Below are 9,466 nucleotides of genomic sequence, written 5' to 3'. Positions count from 1 at the left end.
TTGGGTTTAGTTTATTATTCATACATCATTTATGTTCATTTTTTTATTTAGACATTTTTTCGTGATAATGTAAAATTCAAAATGCTTTTGTGGAAATTTTATTTGACCATCTCTCAATTATCATTGATTTGCAACGGTGCCATGTGTTCTTCAGGTAAGCGGTGCACACGTACCCGGCCATCAACGTGAAGTAAAAGAAAAAGTGATTCATCAGACCAGGACATCTTTCATTGCTCTGTGGTCCAGTTCTGATGCTCACGTGCCCACTGTTAGTGCTTTCTGTGGTGGACAGGGGTCAGCATGGGCACTCTGACTGGTCTGAGGTTATGCAGCCCCATACACAACAAACTGCGATGCCCTGTGTCTTCTGACACCTTTCTATCAGAACCAGCATTAACTTCTTGAGCAATTTGAGCTACAGCAGCTCGTCTGTTTAATCGGACCACACGGGCCAGCCTTCGCTCCCCACGTGCATCAATGAGCCTTGGCCGCCCATGACCCTGTCGCCAGTTCTCCACTGTTCCTTCCTTGGACCACTTTTGATAGATACTGACCACTGCAGACCGGGAACACCCCACAAGGTCTGCAGTTTTGGAGATGCTCTGATCCAGTCGTCTAGCCATCACAGTTCGGCCCTTGTCAAACTCGCTCAAATCCTTACACTTACCCATTTTTCCTGCTTCTAACACATGAACTTTGAGGACAAAATGTTCACTTGCATCCTAATATATCCCACCCACTAACAGGTGCTGTGATGACGAGATAATCAGTGTTCACTTCACCTGATAAAGTGATGCCTGATCTGTGTATATATGCCATAAAAAACTGATGTATTAAATAAAATACTCAAAAAATACATAATGCATATATATAAATATAAGTTTGAGTATCATTTCATAAACACATGCACACATAGATAATTCAATATAGCTAGCTAAATGATTTAATAAATCAATGATTAAAAAAAACTTTCATCGCTCAATGTAATAAATCCAAATTGCCCTGAAGCCATACAGTTATGCTTAATTTATTTATTTATTTATTTATGTTGTTTTTTTCTCTCTCTTTTTGAATGCAATTTTTGGAAGACCATAGATATAGTTTATACATAATACAGTTACAACTTTTGATTTTAATAATGTATTAGTAATTGTTGAAATGAACATTTATAAGATTTCTAAGGAAAGGGAGATAATTAACATGAAAGGTGAATGTAATTGTAATCCTTATTTGGAGACACTGGGAAACGGTGAGATAACAGGCACAGGGAAAACAGAACCTAAACGCAATGAAAACTGAATCAAAAGCATACATGACACGTTACACACACACACATTACACACACTATGGGAGTAGTGAACAGCACATTTTTCTTAGGGTGTGCCTTTAGCCCAGCTGTACCCTGTGTTTGTTACTGGAATACATTTTTTGCGCAAGAGCCAAAGTATACAGTTTTCTGCTTGGTGTTATTGGGCCATTTTCTTTCTTTCCGTTTCGATATTTGCTTCAGTGTCACACAAACAAAAAAAGTTAACAACATAAACATGAATTTTTTTTTGCAGAATATTAATTTGAATAGGTATTTGTTTCAAAGCACTTTACAGTAATAAAAGGACATTTAAAAAAAGGTGTTTTCATTTGAATTATTGAGAAATAATACACTGTAAAAAAATAATAATAATAAAACTGTAAAAAAAAAACAACAGTTATTTTCTGGCAGCAGGGGCGCCAGAAAAAGTCTAGTAAAAAAAACAGAAAAATACTGTCAGGAAAAACACAGCTAAACTGTAAAAAAAACAGTTTTTTCTTATCCTATAATTACAGTTTATTACTGTTATTCTACACAAAAATCTCCTTATACTACAATGAAATCTTTTACTTTTAACATACTTTAATTGTTAAAATACAGTCATACACCTCTAAAACAAAATTATCTTTAAAGACTGGTAAAAAAAAAGTTTAAGATAATTACATGTGTGTGTATGGGTATATATATATATATATATATATATATATATATATATATATATATATATATATATATACAGTATTGTTCAAAATAATAGCAGTACAATGTGACTAACCAGAATAATCAAGGTTTTTCGTATATTTTTTATTGCTACGTGGCAAACAAGTTACCAGTAGGTTCAGTAGATTCTCAGAAAACAAATGAGACCCAGCATTCATGATATGCACGCTCTTAAATTTTTATTATTATTATTTTTTTCTTCTAAGAAAGAAACCAAGTTGATCAAGTTTTCAGCCTCATAAACTCTAATAAATAATTATTATTATTTCTGCCAATATTTTCCCAGCAAAACTTTGTTGCGGTAGAGCAGACCTGAACTTGAAATACATTATTGGGGGGAGTGTTTTACCACACACAGGCATCAAGAATCAGCATGTGAATCTCAACAATGGTGACATGCTTCATGCCGCAATGCATGCTGGGAGCCAACGTAGTATTAAAATGAGTGCTCCCAGCATGCATTGCGGCATGAAGCATGTCACCATTGTTGAGCTTCATATGCTGATTCTAGATGTCTGTCTGTGTCTAAAAAAAGTTCCCACAATGTATTTAAAAATCAAAATTCAGAATGACTGATCTGCTGCTGCTGCTGCTGCAAAAAAAAAAAAACTTTGGTGGTAAATATAATATACCATTATTTTAACAACATCATTTTAATCATGAATAAAGTAGTCAACTCCCCTAGTTCTTTAGATCACTTGATCATTGGTTACAGCATTATTTGCAACAAATTGCAAATAATGTGTTTTGTTTAACACTGTTACAAACTCATACAATTTGCTAAGACTCAAACTGCCCAACTAAAGGAAACACTCATCACCAAAATGGTAAACATTTTCAATAAAAAGTCTACATCTGAACCTGTTCATACATATACACACAGCAGCATTTGCAACTGGACGGAAAACCATAAAATGTACATGAATAATAGACGTGGTTAGGAAATTTAGGGGAGAATTAGTCTAAAAAATTAGCTCTTTTTTTTTTTTTTGCAAGACAAAGTTAAAAGATAAGTTGAAAACCTACAGATACTATTATTTAGCCTAAAAAACTCGCTTTAACAAGCACATTATCTTGTTAATGTGTTAAACAAGACAATACACATTAAAAATGTTGAATGACTGCTGATTTCTACATTAATTTCTTTTTTCCTATTTTTACAGAAAAAAAATCTGTAAAAATACAAAATTACATAATCAAACTTATGTAAAAATACAGAAATTTTCACTTAAAAAACGGAAATTTCATGTAATACCAAAATACAAGCAATTCCTGTAAATTTAATAGCCAAAAATCAAATTACAGCAAATATCTGTAAAACAACAGGTATTTCACTGTATAATGAAAAAACAGGAAAATCCTGTAAAAAAAAATACAGACCATTACCTGTAAAATTACTTTTTTTTTTTTACAGTGTATGATAAAACTTTCCGCACGCTATTTTAAATGACCTACACATAACAAAAAAGAAAGAAAGTGTGAATTAAAAAAAACAACAACTGTTAAAAGTTGTTGGAAATAATGACAAACACTCATTTTCAAATAGGGTGTTCATGTGCAATTTCTTTTTACCAAGGAAACTCGTATTTACGATAAATCCGAGAGCACATAAAGGCCGCAATAATCATGAGACATCTTTAGAAATAAAATACAATAGTCCCCTTTTTTCCAACAACAGTATTAGTCGCTGTTATTATTAGTGGATGACTTGCCTTCCCGACATATTAGTGTCAACCCACCCACTTTTTTTCCCAGTTACAAAAACAACTAGAAAAAAAGGAGGAAACATCACATGATTATGAGTGGAAACACTAAATATATCTTTTGCACTTTGTGAATGAGCAGGTGTGTCTTTGAAACAACAAGTTGTGAGATTTATCATGATCATGATGCATTTATCATCAGATGGAATGTGCTGATGTTACAGTTTTCACATCATTTCACATGAAACGGAACTCATCTCCTGCCTTAATATACATCCAAATAAAAATGCAACAGTTTATTTAAAGAAATCAGATGCTTTTTGCAAATCGAAACATTTGCAAAAACGCCTAAAACTATTGAGTATAGGGATGGAAAAACGAAGCCTCGTATCTTTTAAGCTTTTCTCTGACTGATTGTTCCGGGAAAAGATTTGAAGCCTTGAGACTTCGACAGTGAAAACAGTGCTATCTTGAGGCAGGTACAGCGAACGCTCCACACACTCCTGAACCGTTGCTCATCTGTAGAACACCATTCGCTCAAACACCGCTCCGACTAGAAACTTCTCTGTACTATGCTTGTTATAGCCATTAAAAAACGTATTTAGTTTCATATTTATGTTTAAATATTATTATTATTATTTTTTATCTATGCTGATTATGAAAATTGAAAAGCCTGTGAAAGATGTCAGAAGACATGGAGTGGGTCAGACATGATTTTGACCACTTCATTAAGTTTTGTTTTGTAAAATGCCTTTCTTTTGTTTTATATAAACTGTATCTTAATTGTAATCACTGTTTTATCAACCGATTGCCTTTAATAAATAATAAGCAAACACATCAGACAATAATCATGGAGGCGGAGGCGCGATCACTTGCACTGGAGCGCGTCTCATAAATGAACTGAAACTCAGCGTATACTTGCCTCACAGACATGAGAAATATGTCTATAGAGAGCTTAAATTGTTTCCTTTTAAATGAACCAATTCAAAACGAAAAGTAATAGGATACTCTCTGATGAAACGTGTATTTCTCTCTTAGCGCATCCACTACTGCGGAGATGGCAAGTCAGCATCATCAACTTCATCTTTGCAGCCGACGCTGACACAGAAAACACTACTAATAAACAATTCAAATGTCTCCTTGCTATGTTTGACATTTATAATAATTACTTTTGCTGGTTCTTTGTGGCAAGCTTGACGGCGGAATAGGCTACACTCTTTATGGTTTCGAAATCTATCGCATAATATATTTACGTAAATAAATTAATATAAATTTGTGCTTAGTCGACTATAACACCCTAGTGAAAAAAAAGTATACTAAGTATACTTGCGGCCAGACTCATTTTCAGTATACTTGAAGTGTGTTAATGACTAGTTAACTTGAAGTGTGCTATTTTGACATAACTAATTTTGTACTAAGTATATTTAAGTTGTAATTAAATTGTGTTAAAGCACAACTTTAAGTGTATTTAGTATACTTTTGTGTTCTAAATTGGAACAACTTTAAGTATACTTAGTACACTTTAAGTATAATAAATAATTACATGCTTTAGTGATATTAAATGTGCTTTATTTGTATTATAAGTATATTTTATTTGTATTATAAGTATACTTTATTCGTGTTATAGTACACTTTATTTGTATTATAAGTACACTTTGTGTTATAGTATACTTTATTTGTGTTTTAATAAATTACAAATTAATTACCAGTATATTCAGAACACACAAGCAATATACTATGAATATAATATATATTTTATTTACCTTGACTCATTCAAATGACTAAAAATATACACTTTGTAGTCAATAACAATACAATGTGTTATTACTTAGCTTTACATGTACAATATACTTTGAATTACATCATGTCACACAAAACAGTATTTTAAATGTGCTACATTACATTTTAATGAATTACTTACTGACTTACTTTCCCAATGTTGAATGCATTTGTTTTCAAGGACATTACAATAAATTAAAATTAAATCTAACACACATAACTAATGAAGAGACATTTCATTAAACAAGCCCAACGATTTTTATAAATGATTTCACATGGTTTCAGCAAAGCTAAACAAAATTAACTTACTATGTTTTTCATTAAATTAACACTGGAAGATGTTGGAAAACATATAAGTGAACTAATTCCACTGACCATCTCTATACATAAATATAAATTACACATTATATTCAATTTTCTGATGAGCTGCTCAGTACACTTGTGTCTGATGGCCGCTTACACATCATCAGAGACAGTTGACAGCAAACACTCGTGAAGAACGCAATCTGTTAACAGAATATACGAGATAAGGTCAGGTGCATGTTCATTCAACTTTTTATTCACGTTTAGTGACATTACATATTACTTACCTCCAAACAGAAGGACTTTTCCCGGTGCTTTTCGGGATCGCGTAACGTTTGGCCATTTTATTCCAAAACAGTTTATCGTCTCCATTAAGGTCAGGCAGCGATGTGACGTAATTGAACTGGTCCGAAGAATGAGCAATCAAGGGGGTAATCTAGCGCTCGGAAAGTGTTCCACCCATAGGGGCTGCCATTGCTAACCAAGCCATCACCTGCTGTTAGCATCCCATTGGCTCCCATTCATTTTTGAGTCACTTTGACGGTGAATAACTTTACATCTGAGACGTTTAAAGACTCCATTTGTCCATTGTTTATTTCTAAAGAAACACGACAATGTATAAAAGGCTCCGTTACCTTGTATCTTACACTATCGCCCCGTAGAAGCTGTTTTTGTAAAAATAGGCTAACTATTGCGTCATAACCAACACGACTCTGTCGCACAGTTGAGAAATTACCGTATAGACTTGAGGAGAAGCTCACAGGTAATCTTTTACTGTCTATGAGACAGTCGGGGGACGTGGAGACATAAAGTCTGATAAAGTCAAGGGGGGAGAATGGGGAGAAGCCCATAGTGAGCCAAAAGCAACGGGAGAAAATATTTAAACACGTGATTCAGCTTTCCCTTTCCACAACTACTAGAAGACCTACAGCTGTCAGACAGGAGGCTCACGTCACATCTACGTCGTCAAGCTCAGTCTGAGCCTGCGCAGTTCGCTCAGCCATCAGGAAGTGAGTGCTCCTTTACTGACATCACTTAACGCCGTAGAAGGCAATGGGATCGCTCCGTCCATTTCTTTTACTGTCTATGTGAGCAATGTATGTTTCCGCTCTCAGTGTTTTATTAAATAAATAATGTAACGCAACATTGTACTTCACCTGCAAGGCTGCAAACCTCCCGCGAGTGACCGTCATATACAGACGAGTACCGTCAGTAGCTCTACCTCTGATTGGATGCAGGCATTGAGCAACACAATCTGATTGGTCACAGATCAATGAAGAGACATTTGAATAGAGTGCCGAAGTTCTGACGTCACTTTGTAGGCTAAAACGCGGAAGTGAGTTAGCATTTTAGCACTTCCGGTTCCCTCGCTCAAAAGTCTATGGGTTTTTTGAATGGGTTTTTGCTAAATCGCCTGAAATAAGGTCTGTGGTTAACAAAGCCTCTAAATATTTTCACGTTTTGATCTATGACATAAAACACACTAGTTCTAACCTGCTTGTGATTTTTTTTTTTTTTTAGTTTTTCACAACTTTATTGTGTCTTAAAAACGGCGGTTGCTAACAAGTTGCTAAAAGGGACTACATCCTTTGGCCAGGACTTTAGACGTCATCGTGACAAACGGGAAATCTCACCAGCCTGCGTTTCATTCACTTTTGAATTCTGTAAGTAAATGTTTAATAAAAATACAAAACTAGCCTGCGTTTCAGCCTCACGTTCTTAGAAGTGTATCTTTCAGTTAATTTACATAGTTATATATTTAGGCCTTTCAAATAGTGTTTCCAAATATTGTTATACACAGAAATCTGTGATTTTAAGGTAACCGATTACCAGTTCTTCATTTCTGTGGAGAGACTGTAGTGTTTTGTTTTGTCCCGAGATGGAACCACAAGTCGTCGAATGAAAGCTGCGCTGTTCTACATGTCCAGATTTATAGTGGTTCTCTCCTCGATATAAGATCAATCGTCTAAGGAAAATGACATACGATTGTAAATTGATACGGCTAAGTTGTAGCTTACGTCGTGAGTGCTTCTGAGGTGGTAAAAGCACTTTTTTTTCTGCCGAATTAGCAAATGGTATGCAAACATACAATCAAACATAATACAGTGAAAGATTCTTCAAAAGATAATCTTTAAAGTCTATTTGGGGCACGATGATCAGGCATAATAGCCTAATCTTAATCACAAAGACAATAATATTAAGCTTTATATAAACTAACAAAATAATATACGAATAAATAAAACATTAACAAACGAGAAAACAAATCTCAGAGAGGCACGCATAAACCCAATTAGTTTCTTACTTTTTTGGAAAAAACGAATGAGCAATATTTCTCATGAAAAAGTGGATAAGTGTTCAAACAGAGCGCAGATCATAATGAGCGAACGTGTTTTTTAAATAAAGTTTGAGGAAGCTTGATGATGACGTAGAGCCGCGACTGTGTGCTGTAGTCCGTTTATAGCCTACCGTTAGCATTTTATATCTGACGGCTTTATTTAGGCTTCAAACGGTATGCATTTTGGATTCACTTGTAAAGATTATCTTGATAGACAAAACGTGTAAGGGTCATAACTCTTTGTTGAACACAGATCTTATTTTTTGCGATTGTCCAAAAGTCTATGGGGAAAATGCATAGGTTTTTGATCGAGGGAACCCATGCGCCGCTAACTTCCGGGTTGGCCTACAAAGTGACGTCATGACTTCGGCACTCTATAGACCATTTCAGAATGTTTGTAAACAATCGCCTCAAGATACTTCCGGGTGGCAGAACGCGAGCGGCTTCTACTGACAAACTGAAGAGATCAGCCGGCTACTGTAAACAGTTACATAGTTAAGAACATTGCTGTTGTTTAAAGTTGAAACTATGACGAAAACGTGTTGTGTTTGGGGTTGCGCCATCAGATATACAGGAAAAGGTGTAGGATTTTATCGATTTCATTCAGAAAGAAGTAAATATATGCAGCAAAACCTGTGGGTGAGGAGGCTAAAGCGAGTGGACGTCGTCAAAAGTGGCGCTACAGAGAAGTATTCTCAAAATGGTCCATCTACAAAATCATAGCAGGGCATAATTATCTTCAGCTGGGGAATTTCGAGACTAATATTAGTAAACTTTAGATCTCTTTTAACCCCTTACGATTCAAAGATCATACGGCCTCAGATTACTATTGTTCAACATTCACTGCTCATCACACATTATCTGGACAAACTCAGTATCATCAGAAAGATTAAAGACTCCAGCTTTGATATTTGAACACTGTTTATGATAAAACTGGGTTGCAGTGACATTCAATTCTTAATTTATGTCAGGAGTGCATTATTATCAATCCGTTATGAACGATATTTTGAATAGATTATCAGACGCACTTTATTCTCTCGTCTTCACTGGCTCATTTGTGTTCACAGAGATCGCAAAGAACAGCTTTCAGTTTAGCTCTTAGTTTAAAAGTCCTCATATTTGGAGAAATATTGACATATCACGTTTGCAAAATATTTCGTCATACAGAATACCATTTCTATTCATTTCTCACGGAATTATTCGATATAAAAGAGTTAAAACATGCGCAGACCTCTCTCCTACTGTCTCGGGACATTTCCTCATTCTGGCTCGAACGGGCCTATTCTAAATTTCTACGCGTGAACTAAGAAGCTAATA

Source organism: Pseudorasbora parva, chromosome 14 (genome assembly GCF_024679245.1).
Source record: "Pseudorasbora parva isolate DD20220531a chromosome 14, ASM2467924v1, whole genome shotgun sequence".
In the NCBI taxonomy this organism is placed as follows: Eukaryota; Metazoa; Chordata; class Actinopteri; order Cypriniformes; family Gobionidae; genus Pseudorasbora; species Pseudorasbora parva.
This window is presented reverse-complemented; position numbering follows the sequence as displayed.